The sequence below is a fragment of the Cupressus sempervirens genome, chromosome 4 (genome assembly GCF_028749045.1).
Source record: "Cupressus sempervirens isolate cs-2001-9-10 chromosome 4, ASM2874904v1, whole genome shotgun sequence".
Taxonomy (NCBI): Eukaryota; Viridiplantae; Streptophyta; class Pinopsida; order Cupressales; family Cupressaceae; genus Cupressus; species Cupressus sempervirens.
The window spans coordinates 78,793,042-78,814,339 of record NC_143121.1 but is presented as its reverse complement, the minus strand read 5'-3'; the positions used below and the strand labels follow the sequence as shown (position 1 = coordinate 78,814,339).

General features: G+C 38.2%; 2 pseudogenes across 1 annotated transcript in view; both read right to left on the bottom strand.

Annotated features, from left to right (window-relative positions):
• Positions 1–8,629, bottom strand: part of LOC149560021 (protein LEAD-SENSITIVE 1-like) — a 46,819-nt pseudogene extending 38,190 nt beyond the window's left edge. Inside the window, exon 1 of the transcript XR_016363650.1 lies at positions 8,058–8,629. The product of XR_016363650.1 is annotated as a protein LEAD-SENSITIVE 1-like (transcript). The remainder of the gene's footprint in view (positions 1–8,057) is intronic.
• LOC149560022 (coatomer subunit gamma-2 pseudogene) lies at positions 656–2,351 on the bottom strand (annotated as a pseudogene).
• Positions 8,630–21,298: the final 12,669 nt, after the last annotated feature.

The following is a 21,298-nucleotide window of genomic DNA, read 5'->3' as shown; positions in this document are numbered from 1 at the left end:
CTCTTTTGCAAGGAGATCCTGACTCAAATCATAATACTTCTTTTTTGCCAGGTCATTCTTGTTTTGTAGCTTTGTATGGAAATCCATGTAATCAATGAAGGGTAACTCTTTTTGAATCTTTGAAGGAAGTTCGTTATACTCATCAAACATAACAAGCACCTCTGCCCTTACATCAAGTTGTGAGTCTCAAACTAACTGTTGTTGTAGTTTTATAGAATGAAAACCAGTCTTTCCCGGATGTGAATCTTTTACACCTTCAAACAACTGTGCCCCTGAAGATGAAGCTGAATCTGATGCTAGAAGATTTGAAGTTGTAGTGGTTGGACTGAAAAGTCATCCAGATGACTGCTTGGATCCAAACGGCACAATACCAAAACTTGATTTTGGCATATTTCCCATTGAAGTTTCTAAAGAAACATTTCCTGCAACATCTTTATTTGAAAATCCAATCAAATCTGCTTTACTAGAAACAATTTGATTGTTCAATTTAGTTACGTTTGCAAAGGCAGACCCAGACTCATTTGCTTGAGTAGAAATAGACTCAATTGTATGAAAACTATCTCCCTCAGAAATAGTTTTTGTGGGAATACTTGAACGAGAACTTAAAATTGAACTAGCTTCGGCAAGAAACATTTTTGGTGTTGTTTGGAAAAGATTATTTGGTCCACTGGAAGGTATTCCAAACAAATTTTTGTTCATCAAAGCTTGGTTTACTGTTGTGCTTGACAAAGGAGGATTTCTCATTCGACATTGCTTTTGACATATCACAGGTATCTGGCAATTGAACAGGATGGATATTTTCCACTTTGGGCATCTCACCCTCACTGCTAGTTTTAATGCTTTCAACATCCACATTTGCTTCCATTACTTTACCGTGGAGAGAAGTGGGTTTCTCATTGGGCACTGGCTCTATCACATTATTACCCTTGTCTAGATGAAAGTTGATCACACTTTCCATCTTATTGATCTCTTCTTCAGGCTTCATAACTTCAGCATTTACAGAATTTACAGACACTTCAATAAATTCACAAAGATGAGACAGGCCACTTTCCTTTGCTTTTGGAATATCCCTTATAAGAATAAGAATAGAATCCACAATAGCTTTCTTATACTCAAATCCTCCTTCTCGGAGTATATTACTCATGTGCGATATTTTTGTGGGAATTTCAAGCACAGAGATCTAATAGCTTCCACAACAACAATCTTGAACTCATCTGCTATGTCTGACATGAAATTTGTAATTTGCTTCATCAAACGATCCACACTTGATTCATTTCCTACTTTTAATAGTGTAGTAATAGCCAAAGTGGCTATGCTCTAGTTTTGATCCGAAATCAGACTCTCCATATCAAAGTTGCAGTTTGTAACTACCAACGGATGTGTCATTGCCACCTTATTTAAAGTACGAACAATTGCAAATCGGAGAATTGGCTTTGATGAGATTAATAACAGTTGCAAAACAGTAATAGCTGGTGTCAAGTCTCGATTGGTCACCCCATTCAATTCTGTTATAGCTCTTGCAGCTTCAAATATGACCATTTCTGCTTTGTGGCACAAGCATCCTTCCACATAATCATAAAACGGACACACACCTGTTTGTGAATTTACATTTGATTCACATATAACCTGGCTAGTGTAACGGATCAAGAGGCACTGAGCTAAAGGTGAGCGAATTGTTCCTCTTGTTAGACTAGTCACAAGCTTGCTTATAGTTAAGCAGTCATTTTGTCGAATCTGATGTAGCAAAGCTAGTGCATGAAATTGTACAAGAGCAACACGGGACTGAATTGCTTCTTGTACCTCATTGCTCCAACACTTGACAATATCTGGAGAGGTCGGAAGTAAATGAATTCCACTGACAAGAGCAGCACTGGCAACAACAGGATTTTTATCAACAATGGCTTGTTTTAGATACCTCTCAATTTGACCCACCAAAGTACCATCAATGTTTCTGCACAAAACTCGTATTGCATTGGCCCTGTACATATCTGTTTTTCTATTCATGTCTTTCATTAACGAACTTGTAACAATAATAACCTTATCAGCAGAAGGAGAAAGCTCCTTGATGATCGAATAAACTATTCTTCTCAAACCAGAATCCTTAGATTGGAAAAGCTTGGTGACAAAAAAGAATACTTTAGTAGCTTCAACCTTTGTAAAGGTCTCTCCTTGGTTGATCAAATACCAAAGCTTGTTAATGACTTGTGCACAACGTCTGGCATCCAGTTGAGGATCATTGTAAACACGAGCTTCCTGTAGGACAGCTCCCTTTTCAATGCCAAGAAAGGGAGAGTAATCAACTTCCTCATCTCTATTGTCGTCTTTTTAATAAGGGGTTGAGCGAGCGCCATGCTGTTAATATTAGCAGATCGAATCTACTCCTTGCTTCCCTCTGTTACCTTCTCTCCAGATTTGCATCCGCGAGACTGCAATTGCTTGACTATCATATAAGGCAATAGTATCTGCAATACTCTACTATTGTTGCATTCGTTATTCCTGTTGATTTTCCGCGTGTAGTCAGTAACGACAAATTCTAGGTTGGAACTCCTGCAATCAAACACGCCGTTTTAAGGACACCACCGTCAACTGCTCAAAGGCATATTTTGAAGTGATTTCATAGTTCGTGGACACGTCGTTCACCTTCCATACACTTCTACACAAGGGTTATTCTGACGTGTAACATCCATCAGTTGCACCAATGTTGGTTGCGTCCCCTACGAAAAACACTTGTCATTTGGTTTCAAAGTGATGATTTGGTTAGGTGAAGAACCCACACGTAAATTGCTATGTATGACAAATGGCCCTTGCAACTTCACAGTAGATTTGCAATCGCTTGTGCTAATGACATCTGATATATTGGAAAAATTGGCCTTCTATAACGGCAGGTAATGATGATTGCCCAAGAAAATTAACCACCTAGAAAAATATTATTATGCGTTTCCTATATCTTTCCCGATATTTTCAAACAAGAGAACAACTGCATAATTGTGAAGGAATGACATACAAACCCGATTTCAAATCTGGAGAATGCCGGCCATTGAAGAGAAAAGGTTCGTTCTTCCTATTTATTCCCGTCGTGAGAGTCCTATTTATACCTGCCTCCATGATGTTTGCTCCTGTATTGTTCAGTTATTCCTTCCTTGGCTGACGTTACCACTTGATTGAATTGTCATTACGTGTTGAACGACCCAGCTCCTACTCAGTAGATAAATGTTCGAAAAAGTGAATCGTGGCTCCCTGTTTTTCCAGACTACTCCTTGACAAGATTCTGGAATCAAAAATAATATTTCTTTATCCTTAAGCGTTATAGCTGGTGTGCCTATCTTGTTTTCACTTCCACTTCTAGATTTCTCCTTCTCTCCCACATTCTCCGAAACTATCTTTTCCTCATAAGCAGAAGCTGCCTCCTATGCAGGCTCTTCTTTTTTCTCAACAACCACCTGTGGTTTCTTCCCACCAAAGAGAACCTTGAACAATATTGACAAGATGACAACGAAAACAAACACCAAAATGCCAATTGTCAAATTGGGTTTCTTTTCACCTTGCTCAATTAAATCAATGAGCTTTAACTTGTAGGCAGACAAGAATGAAAGATCTGCTATGCTATACAAAACTTCAAATACCTTCTTCTGATAACCAGTGAGCTCCCCTGGTAAGGTATCTTCAGCATTCGGTAGTTAAAATGTCTCGCCTTGGGTAACGCCCACTATGGAGGAGTCATTCGAATGCAGAAAGTCTTAGAGTTGGTTTCAATTCCCTTGAGGCTCTCGACCATGTACACGCTTAGTTGCTGCTAACAAAATGAATTGTATTTGCCTGAACAACTTTGGTCCTGTAAATGATACACGAAAAATATATGATGGCGCCAATGTCGGAAATTTATCTTCAGATGTTATGTCTATTACTATACTACCATTCACATTGATTCTCTGTGCACATCAAGAAGTGCATCATGAATACTTCCATCATCAACCAGTAAATGCAGATGTAGGTTCAGCAAGGTCAAGATCCAACTAAAGACACAACTCGCACGATTCCAGCAATAGCCTATAATAGATTATACTTCATCACTTCCCTACAAATTGTTGGCACCTCTAGCTCGAACCATAACAGTGTTGTCCTTTGTATTCTCAGCTCGCCCTTAGCTTTTGTTTTATGCTCACCCAATGTTCAAGAGTTTGGCCTTCAGTCAAGCTATTTCTACTGCTACAGACTTCAAGGCCTCTTTCCACAATACCCCTGTTACCAACCTTTTGAATTTCAAATTGTGCCCTGTTATCTTCGGCTGCTACAACTTATATATCTCCTTTCACGAGTGTCCCATGAGGACCTGTGCTTTTTAGGAATGATGCATCCAATTTAAAAATCAGCAAGAAGCCACCTTATCCACCTTATTGATGGACCAAATCTATACGTCTGCCATCTTGGTACTCTATCATGTGCTATCATTTGTCTAGTTGCATCTTTCTATACTTCTTGAGAAGAAGGCTGGTTGGCCAAACCATTTGTGAATTTGGGAATGTCATCTAGAATCTCAACAATAATGGCAAGAGGTCTCCCAACTGATACATCCGTGAACCAGCGGGTATTAGTATTTTAGCCAAGTACCTATAGAAAAAATTTTAGAAGCTAAAAATTTATCTCTTCCGAAAAGGAATTTAATGAGGCCCTTTCTCTAGAAATCTAACCAAGACTGATAACAATACCAGCATTTTGAACCTCATAGGCTGGCAAGATCGTTGGCTCTAATACCACTGTAATATCCTGGTCCGGATATCTACTTGTTTCTCTATGAACAATATAATCAGCAATAAAACTTGGCAAGTAGTTTCCAGCAAGATTGTTAGCCAGTAGAAATTCCAAATAGAAATTTTATCAATTTATCTCAGATACAACATTCAAAATTCGGATATAAGCAAAAAGGAAGACAATGCTATAATACGACCAGCCACATTTCCATATGAATTAAACCCGTTACTCCACAATAACATCCAAACTGTCGAACATATAACTCGAGCTACAAAACCCCAAAGGTTAAACTAGCAATTCTAGACTTCCTTTGATTACGTTAGTGCATTATACATTAGCAATATAATAACCAGCAACTATAAATCCAATCTTAAACATAGTTCTACAGTCAGATTGGAAAACTTAAAGAGAAGAACCTGTAAGCACAACTGAGACACCTGAAATGATATCTCTCCCGACAATGGGTTTTCGTCCATTGCCCCCCTGCACAAGGGGCTACATCCTCACACGGGCTGAAGCTTTCTGAATGACTCTCAAAGAGAGAAAACTGAACTAAAGAGTAAAATCAAGCATGCCCAAGAGAAAGGGTCTCTTCTCCTTTTATTGTTGCAGTTGTGACTCTTCAACTTCCTTTTCTGGCCTTTCGTCTTATCTTTCCTTGTCATCTTTTGCCAACTTCGAATATTAATTTGACCTTTAATAAAAAAAGTCTTAGCTCTCATAGTCAATTTTAATATTATAACGATGTCCCCTTTAATATTTCTAATGTCCCCAGAAAAGGGACATTACAAACATGAACATGCAAGTCTCAATTGGGATTCTAGTGATGATTTAGCATCTCCTATGAGAAGACAAAGAACACAGAGCTTGGCTGATATATATGATGCTTCTCATGCATTTTCAGCTACCAATTCCATTATTCCAATGCATGCTTATCTTCTTCAAGTATCAGATCCTCAAACTTGTGCAGAAGCTACAAGGAATCCTCATTGGGAAGCTACCATGGATGAGGAGTGCAATTCTCTTATTGCAAACCAAACTTGGGAGCTGATTCCACTTCCATCCAATTGCAAGCTTGTCAGGTGCAAGTGGATCTATCAAACAAAGAAATCAGAAAATGATCAAGTGAGTAGACACAAAGCAAGATTGGTAGCTAAAGGTTTTCAGCAAGTTCAAAGCATTGATTATGATGAGACTTTTGCTCCTGTGGCAAAAATGGATTCCATTCGATTGGCTCTAGCCATTATAGCAACAAAAAGGTGGGAGATTCATCACATGGATGTGAAAAATGCTTTTCTTCATGGTGATCTTGAGGAGGAGATCTACATCAAGCAGCCACAAGGGTATGTACATCATTCCTCACTAGTATGCAAGCTCAAGAAATCACTTTATGGCCTCAAACAGGCACCTCGTGCTTGGTATGCTAAAATAGATTCTTATCTTCTGTCTCAAAAATTTGTGAGATGTAAATCTGATCCAAATGTTTATATGTTGAGAACATTTGTCTCTTTGTTACTCATAGTACTCTATGTAGATGATCTACTAATCACAGGTGATTCATGCTCAATAATTGTGGAAACCAAGGCAGCTTTGCATGATACCTTTGCTATGACAGACATGGGCCTTCTCAATTTCTTTCTTGGTCTTGAAATCAATCAAAGTGAATCAGGTGTCACAGTTGCTCAATCCAAGTATGCAAAAGATCTCTTGGTTCGATTTCACATAAGTGATTGTAAATCAGCACCCACACCTTTTCTATCTGGGATCAAGTTGGAAGATGGAAAAGATACATCATTGGCTGATTGCACACTCTATCACCAGCTTGTGGGAAGTCTTCTATATCTCTCTCATTCTCGTCCAGATCTATCATATGCAGTGGGTGTTGTTTCAAGATACATGTAGGAGCCTCATGAGCTACATTGGAAAGCTGCCAAGCGTATTCTTTGTTATGTTCGAGGAACCATTACCTATGGGATTCATTATTCAACTGGATGTACTTTGGATCTTATTGGTTATACCAATTCTAATTGGGTTAGTGATAGCATTGATCGAAAGTCCGCTTCAGGGCATGTTCTCAATTTGGGTTCTGGTCCCATATGCCGGTCAAGCAAAAAGCAATCTTCCATTGCTCTCTCATCCACAGAAGCTGAATATAAAGGCCTTGTCAATGCTACTGTTCAGACTATTTGGATGCAAAATTTCCTCACTGAGTTGGGTATCTCATTTCCTCAACCGACTATCATTTGATGTGACAATCAAAGTACATTAAAGGTTTGCAAAGATCCAATACAACAACAACGGACAAAGCACATCGAGATCCATATGCATTTCATCCAAGATCTCATCCATGATGGCATCATTGATTTACAGTATTGTCCCACGTCTCATCAGATTGCTGACATTTTTACAAAGACCTTTACTGAGAAAAAGTTTTTGTTTCTCCAAGATCTTCTTGGGGTGAAAGACATTGTAACACAATAGTTTTCTTGTCTTGTTAGCATTTTTTTTTTAGGGTAGCTTTTCATCCCACTGGGTTTTCCCTCTTTCCTCATTAACTAATCTTTAGTTAGAATAAAGAGAGGGTGTTAGCGTTATTAATTCCAACTCCAGCAGTAGTTAATTCCAACTCCAGCAGTAGAATAGACGTGGCCAAACCAAAACGCTGATTCACTGTTTTCAACTGTCAGCACCGGTTTTCACTCTGAGTTTAGATTGTCATGCATCTTTGACTGCAGCATATGTAGGGGAAAGTTTGCTATTCAGTTTATAATAATGATAACTGCTGTAAATGAAAGTAGTTGTAATTTTTTATTTCTGCTCTATTCAATATTACAAGCTCTGTTTCTTTTATTTGCAGAGATTTGTGTTTTTTCTTTTCTCTGTTTTTACTGTTAAGGATGTGAATTTCACACATCAGGCATCTAAATAATCAAGCAAAGTATACAAATCCATGCTGATAAATCAACCATGTAGACTCTTCAAAACTCCCACAAAAATAAGGGGTAAACGTGCCCTAAAAAATATATAGCGTATTTCATCCTGACATATATGTAAAATTATTCAATATGTAATTGGGGCTTGCCAAGCAGCCCACTGCAAAAAAAGGGTTGGGATCACAAATATTCTAATATAGCATTTACATGAGAAATATATATAGTAGTTGAAAATTTGAAAATCGCTTTTCGTGCCTTATATTCCATCTGGAATTAAGAAGACCATTCAAGCAACAAAGGCTACAGTGGAGAATTACTTGAAAGGGAAAGAATGATGAATGCAAAAATAATGGGAGTTAAAAGAAGAGTGAGTACCGTGATGAGCATAAACATAAGCGCACCGCCATGAATAGATATGATCTCCCGGCTTCAAATCTTCTCTGCTAATTTTGTTTGAGAATAATCCCATGGTTTACTTTAATATATCTTAATTTTCACCGGAGATTGAAATACTGCCGAAGAATGGATTGGATTCTAATTCATCTGGTTACATTTGTCTATTGCAAAATATGGAATATTGCTTGCCGATGGACGAAGTACGGTTTGGGTGACTTGTGCGGCTTACTGAGCAAGTTTCGTTTCGGTTCCTCGGTTTATTGCTGCTTAGCTTCCGGACCTGAAAGCGTATGCCCATTGGCCTATCAGTCTACTGCCATGCCCCAGCGTCTTCATATCAGGCAACGGCTATCCAGGCAGGAGGATAGACTGCTCGGATGCCCGCCCTTTCCGTCCTTTCTGTGACGGGGGCAGTAACAGAGCATGAATGACTTGTCCGTCCCCTCGTAGTTGTCATGCAACGTGATGCTCTCCGTACCGACTGCCAGCACGTAGGAATTCGGGTATGTCTTTAGCATGTTTCTCCCCATGTCCGCTGCAATGACGTTGGCGCTACACACCATGCCAGAAAGATTGAAGCTTTTCATTAGATTATATAATTTTTATGATTGGAAACTCTCTTTTTTTAACATATGTCTATATTGCAATAAATTCTAAAATTTTAATATTTAATAATTAAATTAATATTATTTATTTTGACATTTATAATCATAAATCTAATCAAATAATTTTGTACATTATTAATTATATTCATAATATAACAAAGTTATGTATATTTAAGATTTCTAATTATTATGACTATATTTTTAAAAGAAAATAATTGTAAAAATCAAAATAAAATTATTTAAAATTAATAATAATAAAATTATATTAATTTAATTTAATTTTTTTATATAATATTATGAAAATTTTATATATCATTCAGATTTACTTTCTTTTTTGTCTATATTATAGACATATTTTAGTCAATCGTGTTTAATTTGAAAGATGCAAGCATAATGTTGAAAAATTTACATTTTATTACAAGTAAATAAAGAAAGAAGACATATATAAGTATTTTAGTTATTGAAAAATCTGACTCCAACTAAACACAACAATAAAGAAAAAGTTATTTATATATATCTTGTCAAATTATTTAATTTAAAAATTAACATAAAGAAAACTTTACATTTTATTACAAATAAATAAAGAAAGAAGACTTATATAAGTATTTTAATTATTGAAAAATTTAACTAAAACTAAACACAACAATAAAGAAAAAGTTATTTATATATATCTTGTCAAATTATTTAATTTAAAAATTAACATCAAGAAAAATTTACATTTTATTACAAATAAATAAAGAAAGACGACTTATATAAGTATTTTAGTTATTGAAAAATCTAACTCCAACTAAACACAACAATAAAGAAAAAGTTATTTATATATATCTTGTCAAATTATGTAATTTAAAAATTAATAGAGTATTAGCCATATTCGCTTGAAGTTTTAACATTTACGACTTATCTACAGAATCACCTTGCTTTAAAATCGGGTGATTCAAGCCAAAATTTGATATATGATAGTATTCATATTAACCACTAGATTACTTACTTTTTGAGTACCATTATAATTTATGATGCTTCATGCAGAGAGCCAGCTGTTGAACCAAGGGGAAACTCAAATGTTGATCTATTCCTACTGGTTTTATCATAGTTTGGAAGACAGAATTCCACTTCCTCCATGTTGTTGAAATCCACATTTGGTTGGATATAGGCATCGTATGCTCTCAGATAACCAATCAACCAGTCCCTTCCTTGATCTTTGATGATTCCCTCCATCTCATCAGAAAATTTATGCTTGTCTCCATACGCGGCCATTCATTGTAAAACTTGATATTATCCCTAATAACCATACAAGGGCATCTTGGGCTCCTTTCCAGTTCTTGAGTGTTGACCTGTCATGCCCAAAAATTATGGCCAAAAAAAAACACACCAATTTTTTTTTTTTTTTTTTTTTTTAAATTAATTTTTTTTTTATTTAAATGTATTTATTTAAACTTAAGTGCACTAAGTTGATACAGTAAGTTCACATGAAACAAGGATGCCAAGAAGGTGGTTACACGAACTCTTAACAATCAATTGATTCAGTTAACAACCCTTCTTATTTAATTAGAAGACCCAATTAATTGATAGATTTAATAAATCCCTTTAAAAGATTTACACTCTAAGAACATTAGTAAATTTCTTAAATACAATTTTATTTCAATTTTACATATGAATTTGTCGTCAACTTCGACAAGGAGTAAAACTAAAATTATCATTCATTTTATGAGTTAATCTGGATTGCATGACCCTCCGATAGACATAGATCAATTTTAAACTATAAAATTCTAATGTTTAAGACTTATGAATTTAAACCACATTTTACTAATCCCGAAAATAAAACTTCCCATTAAGAACTGCTAATCGACTAATTAAACTTAATTAAGTTATCCTTAACTACATTAAATAATAACTATATTGCATTCACAGAATTTAATAATTAACGTTACAAATTAACAATTAATAAATAAACAGATAAAACTATTTTAGAACGATTCTTTAATTAATAATATTCATTAATTATTAAATTCGCTAAGCTAAAATTATTAAATTTATAAGTTGTTAATGAACTTCATTAATACACATTATGATTTAAACTAATAATTAAATAAAACAAAAATAAAAACTACTAACAACTATTTTTAACTAATCTATATAAACGAAAATTTAATTTAAACTAAACTATATAAATGAAAATTTAATTTAAACTAAACTATAAAAAAAAATTTTTAAAAAATAATAAAAAAAAATTTGAAACGCCGCCCCACGCATATATATGCGTGGGGGATCCCACGCAATATATGCGTGGGCCTCACGCATACACATGCGTGGGGATCCCACGCATTTAAATGCGTGGTCCTCACGCATGGGTATGCGTGGGGTCTTCCACGCGTACGGGGACTGGCCGCCGGGTACGAGCCGCAGGCTCTGCCCGAAATTTGAATTTTTTTTTTGTTTTTTTTTTTTTTAAATTTTTTTTTGATGGGTTGCATTAAATAAGGTAGGTCGCCCACCCTTTGAAGCCTTATAATAGGAGGGTGATTTACTATAATTTATTGACTGTAATAGAGGGGTCTCCCCTTTTTTTTTTGCCCATACATTTTCCAGCAAGTTTGAGCACCTACAGGCCTCTATTTTTTTTTTGAAGATTAAGTCTTTATCAAATTTCTCCATTGATCTTGAGACATGGGTGTCAATAGATTGGTGAATCTATACATTGCATATTACATCATGAACACAACCATACATTAATCAAATGATATGCTTATAACATTTTTTTTTTTTTAAACTAACTTTAGTTCCTCTTCCTTTGTTGTTGGATCAATACAATTCTATTTTCTTTCACATACAAATGCAACAACTGCATATGAATCCAATTTTATACATAATGCAACTAATTACTCTATGGGAATGGAAAATAGGAAGATCACAATGGATGTTTAAATTCTCTATAATTTCATATGCATATATTTTCTCCATACCATTCTAATGTCTATTTGAACTCAGCCTTTCCTAACATAATTCCTTCATATACAAGATTAACATTCAACATTCTCAATCCATCATACAAGATATAAGATAACTCAATACCTCTTTCCTTTCTTTCTTCAATACATCCCAAGGTTTGAGAGTAATTAATATAGTTTCACACAACCAACAATTCTCCCTTACATATCCATTTTTTTTTTTTTGTTATACATCCATCACAATAATATGCATGAACAAAAAGGTGGTTGAATTGGCTATAACAAGTTTCACAAAATGAGAAGACCATTTAACTTACATTACGCAAATTTTCCAAAGAACATGGGAGCAATGCAAGGAAATTCTCATAATCTCTTTTTTTTGTATTATTCATCCTGGTTCAAAGGCTCCACTCGGGAAAGAACCAGTAAGAAAACCCGAGGTCACTGCCCAATACTTCCAAGTTTCCAATCCATTTTACATCATTTTACAACTCACATAAATCTCTACAAACTTCCAACATGTGCTATCTTCCAAATAACTTCAAAATCACAATAAAGGATAATGGGGAAGACAAAACTAAAACAAGGTGGATAATCACAACAACATCAAATCAAACATACACTCCAAACCCGGTTTGCACAATAGATCTATACATGAAATCAAAACAAGGGGGGAGGTGGATTTTCCCAATGGGAGAAGTCAATCACCATTCCATTACATGGCCCTTTCGGGGCTTGAATTTTAAGAATTTCCATTCTATATAAGGCCCTTTCGGGGCTCCAATCACAAGGATACTCATTTTCTCTTCATACACATGATTTCACAACATCAACAAGGAAGGTGATGACAAGTAGGGGCCCATACACCCTACCCTTTTTTCCTTCCTCTCACCATGAAAGGAGACTCTCACCAATGAGGTCCAACTAAAGCCCTACCCCCATACATGGCCACTTCTTCCCTATCCAAGGGTGAGTGATGCCATCACAATCCCCATGAAAACTCAAAGAACAAGGTCTCAACAAAGCAAGAAATGAAATCCAAAACAAGGTAAAATTCCCTCCAATATCCTCCCAATACACACAACAAAAAAAGGGACAAGAACCTTCACAATACTATAACAAGATTCACACATGATCAACAAAAAGGAAAGCTAAGCCCATGAGAGAGGAATTCCTACCTCCACAAGTGTTATGGCAACAATGGAAGTTTTTGAGAAGAGCTTCTTTCCTTTCTCCTTCCTTCAATCTTCAAGCTTGCTCTCCCCAAACTAGAGATTGGGTAACCCCTTCTTCACTACTTCCCAAGTGCCTCTAAATAAGAATCTACTTAACTAGGCTTAGGGTAACCCCTTGGTGGAGTCAAGGTCACCCACCTATGAAGTGACAACCAATTTCGAATTCAAGCAAAGATGGAGTGTTTGAGTGACCATAAAGGTCAACCAAGGAGACTTGGGGAGTGGAAAACACTCCCAACCCAAACCCTTACTCTTAGGGTAATTAATTTTGAAGTTTTAAGACTTAAGGATTTAATAAGGACAATAAAACTAGGGGAAACAAACTACCAAAAGAAATACACCTTAAAGATGGACTAGGTAAAAAAAATATAGCACAAAATAAACATGGGGTTCAGCTTTTGTCTTCCCATTGGATTTCTCGGCTAAATTTTCTGCACACTCATTGCACACGTCAGTAATTCGAGAAGCACATGTATATATATATATATATATATAAAAATACGCATCAACAATTTCATGAAATTTAAAACATCCATTCTTCCATAATCTATTCATTCATCTCATTCTACTCATTAAAATTGGAGATTCAAAGTGTTAGTTTGCATTCATTCATTTTATCAGCATATACGTTATAAAACATTAAACTACAGAAATCAAATATCTGAAATAAAGCATCATACATCATAATTAGCAAAATAATGTTCAGTGCCACAAATAATGCTCTGACATATCGAGCCATAAAAAAAATAATATATAGTATCATCGAGGCTAGGATGGGTCGAGGCGGGGCCTCACATCCTCCCCCACTAGGCATGAACTTCCTCCTGGAGTTCATCAAAAAGGTATGGGTACTGAGATCGCATCTACGTCGTATCCTCCCATGTGGCCGTGATCTCATCGTAGCAATCCCACTGGACCCTAACCTGGTCCAGCTCTCGACCTCGAAGTGCGAGGGTCCGTCGGGCAATAATACGGATGGGCTCCAGCGCTAACTGGCCGTCCGACTCCACCTGCAAAGCATCCCAATCTATAATATGAGACTCATCATAGATATATCTTCTAAGTACTAAAATGTGAAACACATCGTGGATGCGTGACAGGCTAGGTGGCAAAGCTAGACAGTAGGCAACTGGTCCTATCCTCTCTAGGATCTCGAATGGCCCAACGAAATGGGGTGCCAACTTAGAGCCCTTTCCGAATCGAATCGGACTCTTGTGTGGCCGCACCCTCAAGAAAACTCTATCCCCAACCTGATACTCTCGATCCATCCTATTTGCATCAGCATACTTCTTCTGTCGATCCTGTGCCTCTTTCAGGCGCTGCCTAATCAGAATCACCTGCTGCTCCATATCTCTAACTAACTGAGGTCCAATGGAAACTCGATCCTCGATCCTGTCCCAACTCAAAGGCGTCCTACAAGGTCTCCCATACAGGGCCTCATAAGGCGGCATACCTATGGAGGAATGGTGCCCATTGTTATAGGCAAACTCAACTAGGTGGAGGTATTCCTCCCACTTGACCTGATGATCCATCACGTACATACGCAACATGTCCTCCAACACTTGATTCACACGCTCAGTCTGCCCATCAGTCTGAGGGTGGTACGCTGTACTGAAACTGAGCCTAGTGCCCAAAGCTGACTGCAACTCTCTCCAAAAAGATGAGGTGAATAGTGAGTCCCTATCAGAGATAATCTTACGGGGAATGCCATGAAGTCTGACAGTGTCTCGCAAAAACACCTGAGCTGTCTCGGGCTGTGTACGTAGTACGCACAGGTGAGAAGTGAGCAACCTTGGTCAATGTGTCAACTGTCACCATAATGGCATCATGACGACGAGAAGACAAAGGAAGACCAACAATAAAGTCCATCGATATAACATCCCACTTCCACTCTGGAATCTCATGAGGCTGAAGGAGCCCACCGGGATGACGATGTTCTGCCTTCACCCTCTGACACTCGAGGCATCTCGCCACTATGTCGGCAATCTGCGCTCTCATGCCTGGCCAATGGTACAACTGCCTCAAATCTGCATGCAACTTCTTAACACCAGGGTGTGCCGCATAAGGTGCTCTGTGAGCCTCAAGTATGATGAGCTCGCGCAAACCCCCGATGGAAGGTACATACACACGTCCTCTATGACGCAAGAGTCCATCAGACTCCAAGGAATACTCTGAATACTTCCCCTCCAAGGGTCTCTGAGAATGCACAACCTGACTAACCTCTGTAAAAAGCTCATCTGCTGGCAAGTGCTGTAAAATCTGCTCTCTCAAATCGGTGCTCGTAGTCATAGATGAGAGCTCATGGCGCCTTCTACTTAAGGCATCTGCAACTACATTCTCCTTCCCCTTGATGTAATGTACATCAAAATCGTACTCGCAAAGGAACTCCATCCACCTTCTCTGTCTAGCATTCAGGTTTGGCTGCGTGAATAGGTACTGCAAGCTCTGATGGTCGGAATGAAGTTCAAATCTGTGACCTAGTAGGAAGTGTCGCCACTTCACTAATGCATGAACCACAGCTGCAAGCTCTAGGTCATGAGTAGGGTAGTTGAGTTCATGAGTCTTCAACTTCCTAGACTTGAAGGAAATAGGCCGACCATCCTGCATAAGCACTGCCCCAATGCCATCCAAAGATGCATTAATGCACACCACAAAGTCCGCCAATGGGTCTGGTACTGCAAGAATAGGTGCACTCGTGAGGGCTCTCTTGAGCTCTAGAAAAGCTCTCTCGCACTTCTCTGTCCATTCAAACTTCTTTCCTTTCCTCTGCAGCGATGTAATGGGGTGTGCCAATCTAGAAAATCTTGCAATGAAGCGTCGATAATAGCCTGCTAATCCCATAAAGCTCCTCACCTCAGTGACACTAGTAGGTGCAGGCCAATCCATGATGGCTCTAATCTTTGATGGGTCTACCGAGATACCCTCGCCTGATATGATATGGCCCAAATAATGGATCTCTGATCGGAAGAATGCACACTTCGATAAGCTACCAAACAACTGATTCTCTCTCAGCTTCTGCAACACCTGCCTCAGGTGTTCCTCGTGCTCTTCCTCATCATGGGAATATATCAGGATGTCATCCAGGAACACAACTACGAACTTATCCAAGAAGGTACGAAATACTCCGTTCATGAGGCTCATGAATACAGCTGGAGCATTTGTGAGACCGAATGGCACCACTGTGAACTCATAGTGTCCATACCTAGTACAGAAAGCGGTCTTAGGGATATCACTCCCCACAATCCTCAACTGGTGGTACCCTGACTTAAGATCAATTTTTGAAAATACACGAGCACCCTGCAACTGATCAAATAGGTCATCAATTCTGGGAAGGGGATATCGGTTCTTGATGGTTACTTTGTTCAATTGCCGATAATCAGTGCATAACCTAAGTGATCCATCCTTCTTCTTAACGAAGATCACTGGTGCACCCCAAGGTGACACACTAGGTCGAATATGCCCCTTCTCTAGGAGTTCCTCCAACTGAACCTTTAGTTCACTAAGCTCATGTGTAGTCATCCTGTATGGTGCTCTCGATACTGGTTCCGCGCCTGGCACAAGATCAATATGAAAGTCTACTGCCCTAGGTGGGGGTCTACCAGGGAGCTCTGAAGGAAAAACATCTGCAAACTCCTGCAATATAGGAAAGTCATCAAGGGATGGTTCCCCTTCTGAGCCTTCCTCTCTGTCACTAATGGTGATTGCAAACAGCTGACACCCCTTCCGCATGCACCGCCTAAGCTGCATAGCGGATATCATACGAAGGGATATGGGTCTCTTAACCCCAAGAATCACTCTACCGATACCATCATCATCCACACATTCCACTGTCTTCTATCGACAATCCATCTTGGCGCTGTGGGAATAAAGCCAATCTATGCCAAGAACAACATCATAAGAACCTAGTGGGGTAATGCGTAGATCAGACACCGTGAATGTGGCTCCCATCTGAATCGGGCAACTATGCACCATGGAACTAACTGACACTCTAGCTCCTGAGGCTAACTCTACCTCCCAACCGACATCTTGTCTAACTGCCACCAGCCCGCAACGCTCCACAACAAAAGGAGATATAAAGGAGTCAGTAGCTCCTAAATCAAATAAAACTGTAACCATGCTACCCTGAATGATACCTGTAGCCTCAATGACTGTAGCCTGATGCTCGGCCTGGCGGTTGTCAACCGCTGCGAATACTCTGTGTGATCTGCCTACATCACCAACTGTCGGCTCTGAAAAAGCCCCTCCCTGACCACTGGAGGGTTGTCCCTGTGGACACTCTCTAGCTATGTGACCCATGCCACCACAAGTGTAGCATGGTCCCCGTGCATAAGGCCGTGCACCCTGTGAACTAGTCTGTTGTGGCCCTCCTGACCTGCTAGACCCACTGAAACCACCCCTAGAAGACTGCTGAGACTTCGCTGGCTGAGACTGTGGAGCCTGTACTTTCTGATCCTGCCTCGGTCCCTGTGAGTACCACTGCTTGGGCTTGGAGCCCTGATAACCCTGTGAGGGTTTCTGGTGCTGCTGCTGCTGAGGTTTCTGTTGCTGAGACTGTTGGCCCTTAGAGGACCCTGCTGAGTAGTTCTGATTCCCCTTCCAAGGGGTTTTCTGCTGGGTAGAGTTTCGGTTCTGAGATCGATCTCGTGACTCCTGTCTACTCCGAGTATCCTCTGCAACCAAGGCCATCTCAACTACCTGTCTGAAAGTAGTAGGAAAAGCCATACGCACTGGACCCTGAAGAGAGAAATTTAGGCCCATGATAAATCTATGCACACGCTGTTTCTCGTCCTTCATGTACTCGACATATGGAAGGAGCTCGAGAAACCTGCTCTCATACTGAGCTACAGTGAGACCTCTCTGATGAAGAGAATGAAACTCCTCTATCTGCTTCTGCCTGAAATGCTCAGACAGGAATCTCTCTCTGAATCTCTCCAAAAAGGTCTCCCACGTGAGGGTATCCATGCTCATCCCTCCGATCGTCTCCTCCTGATGCCACCAATTGGAGGCATCTCCTCTCAACTGATGGACTGCAACACGTGCCTTCAGATTACTCCCATAGGAACGTAATCCAAAACACCGTTGGAGGCTCTGCAACCAAGCCTCTGCCACTGTCCCTTCTGTGGAACCGGCAAAAAGTGGGGGTCCAAGACGTATCAGCTCTCTGATGTCATCTCCTATGTGTCTAGGAGGTCTCTCGGGTGGTGGTACTCTCTGATGAATGGATTCCCCCTCGTGCTCACCTTGTCCCTCATCCTACCTCGATGGGGGACTCCTACTCCTCTCTCTACCACCAAGATCCTGTGCTTCCCTTTCGGGAACCTGCTGAACTGGCTCTGCTACAGGTGGGGGTAGTCTCTGCTAAACTACACCAATCAGTGTCTGAAGGGCATCCAAAATGTCCTGATTCGGGTTCTGAGGTGGTGGTGGTGGTGGTGGAGGTGGTGGTCCATCCTCCTGTCTGACTCCACTACCTCTCGCCCTACGACCTCTACCTCGGCGGTTGTTCCGTGTAACAGGAGGCATCCTACACAATGAAAGTTTTTAATTAATTTCAGAAGCATAGTGGTTAAGGTTCCTAGTGTTGAAACTAGGCTCTGATACCAAAATGTCATGCCCAAAAATTATGGCCAAAAAAAAACACACCAAATTTTTTTTTTTTTTTTTTTTTAAATTAATTTTTTATTTATTTAAATGTATTTATTTAAACTTAAGTGCACTAAGTTGATACAGTAAGTTCACATGAAACAAGGATGCCAAGAAGGTGGTTACACAAACTCTTAACAATCAATTGATTCAGTTAACAACCCTTCTTATTTAATTAGAAGACCCAATTAATTGATAGATTTAATAAATCCCTTTAAAAGATTTACACTCTAAGAACATTAGTAAATTTCTTAAATACAATTTTATTTCAATTTTACATATGAATTTGTCGTCAACTTCGACAAGGAGTAAAACTAAAATTATCATTCATTTTATGAGTTAATCTGGATTGCATGACCCTCCGATAGACATAGATCAATTTTAAACTATAAAATTCTAATGTTTAAGACTTATGAATTTAAACCACATTTTACTAATCCCGAAAATAAAACTTCCCATTAAGAACTGCTAATCGACTAATTAAACTTAATTAAGTTATCCTTAACTACATTAAATAATAACTATATTGCATTCACAGAATTTAATAATTAACGTTACAAATTAACAATTAATAAATAAACAGATAAAACTATTTTAGAACGATTCTTTAATTAATAATATTCATTAATTATTAAATTCGCTAAGCTAAAATTATTAAATTTATAAGTTGTTAATGAACTTCATTAATACACATTATGATTTAAACTAATAATTAAATAAAACAAAAATAAAAACTACTAACAACTATTTTTAACTAATCTATATAAACAAAAATTTAATTTAAACTAAACTATATAAATGAAAATTTAATTTAAACTAAACTATAAAAAAAATTTTAAAAAAAATAATAAAAAAAAATTTGAAACGCCGCCCCACGCATATATATGCGTGGGGGATCCCACGCAATATATGCGTGGGCCTCACGCATACACATGCGTGGGGATCCCACGCATTTAAATGCGTGGTCCTCACGCATGGGTATGCGTGGGGTCTTCCACGCGTACGGGGACTGGCCGCCGGGTACGAGCCGCAGGCTCTGCCCAAAATTCGAATTTTTTTTTTGTTTTTTTTTTTTAAAAATTTTTTTTTGATGGGTTGCATTAAATAAGGTAGGTCGCCCACCCTTTGAAGCCTTATAATAGGAGGGTGATTTACTATAATTTATTGACTGTAATAGAGGGGTTTCCCCTTTTTTTTTTGCCCATATATTTTCCAGCAAGTTTGAGCACCTACAGGCCTCTATTTTTTTTTTGAAGATTAAGTCTTTATCAAATTTCTCCATTGATCTTGAGACATGGGTGTCAATAGATTGGTGAATCTATACATTGCATATTACATCATGAACACAACCATACATTAATCAAATGATATGCTTATAACATTTTTTTTTTTAAAAACTAACTTTAGTTCCTCTTCCTTTGTTGTTGGATCAATACAATTCTATTTTCTTTCACATACAAATGCAACAACTGCATATGAATCCAATTTTATACATAATGCAACTAATTACTCTATGGGAATGGAAAATAGGAAGATCACAATGGATGTTTAAATTCTCTATAATTTCATATGCATATATTTTCTCCATACCATTCTAATGTCTATTTGAACTCAGCCTTTCCTAACATAATTCCTTCATATACAAGATTAACATTCAACATTCTCAATCCATCATACAAGATATAAGATAACTCAATACCTCTTTCCTTTCTTTCTTCAATACATCCCAAGGTTTGAGAGTAATTAATATAGTTTCACACAACCAACAATTCTCCCTTACATATCCATTTTTTTTTTTTTGTTATACATCCATCACAATAATATGCATGAACAAAAAGGTGGTTGAATTGGCTATAACAAGTTTCACAAAATGAGAAGACCATTTAACTTACATTACGCAAATTTTCCAAAGAACATGGGAGCAATGCAAGGAAATTCTCATAATCTCTTTTTTTTGTATTATTCATCCTGGTTCAAAGGCTCCACTCGGGAAAGAACCAGTAAGAAAACCCGAGGTCACTGCCCAATACTTCCAAGTTTCCAATCCATTTTACATCATTTTACAACTCACATAAATCTCTACAAACTTCCAACATGTGCTATCTTCCAAATAACTTCAAAATCACAATAAAGGATAATGGGGAAGACAAAACTAAAACAAGGTGGATAATCACAACAACATCAAATCAAACATACACTCCAAACCCGGTTTGCACAATAGATCTATACATGAAATCAAAACAAGGGGGGAGGTGGATTTTCCCAATGGGAGAAGTCAATCACCATTCCATTACATGGCCCTTTAGGGGCTTGAATTTTAAGAATTTCCATTCTATATAAGGCCCTTTCGGGGCTCCAATCACAAGGATACTCATTTTCTCTTCATACACATGATTTCACAACATCAACAAGGAAGGTGATGACAAGTAGGGGCCCATACACCCTACCCTTTTTTCCTTCCTCTCACCATGAAAGGAGACTCTCACCAATGAGGTCCAACTAAAGCCCTACCCCCATACATGGCCACTTCTTCCCTATCCAAGGGTGAGTGATGCCATCACAATCCCCATGAAAACTCAAAGAACAAGGTCTCAACAAAGCAAGAAATGAAATCCAAAACAAGGTAAAATTCCCTCCAATATCCTCCCAATACACACAACAAAAAAAGGGACAAGAACCTTCACAATACTATAACAAGATTCACACATGATCAACAAAAAGGAAAGCTAAGCCCATGAGAGAGGAATTCCTACCTCCACAAGTGTTATGGCAACAATGGAAGTTTTTGAGAA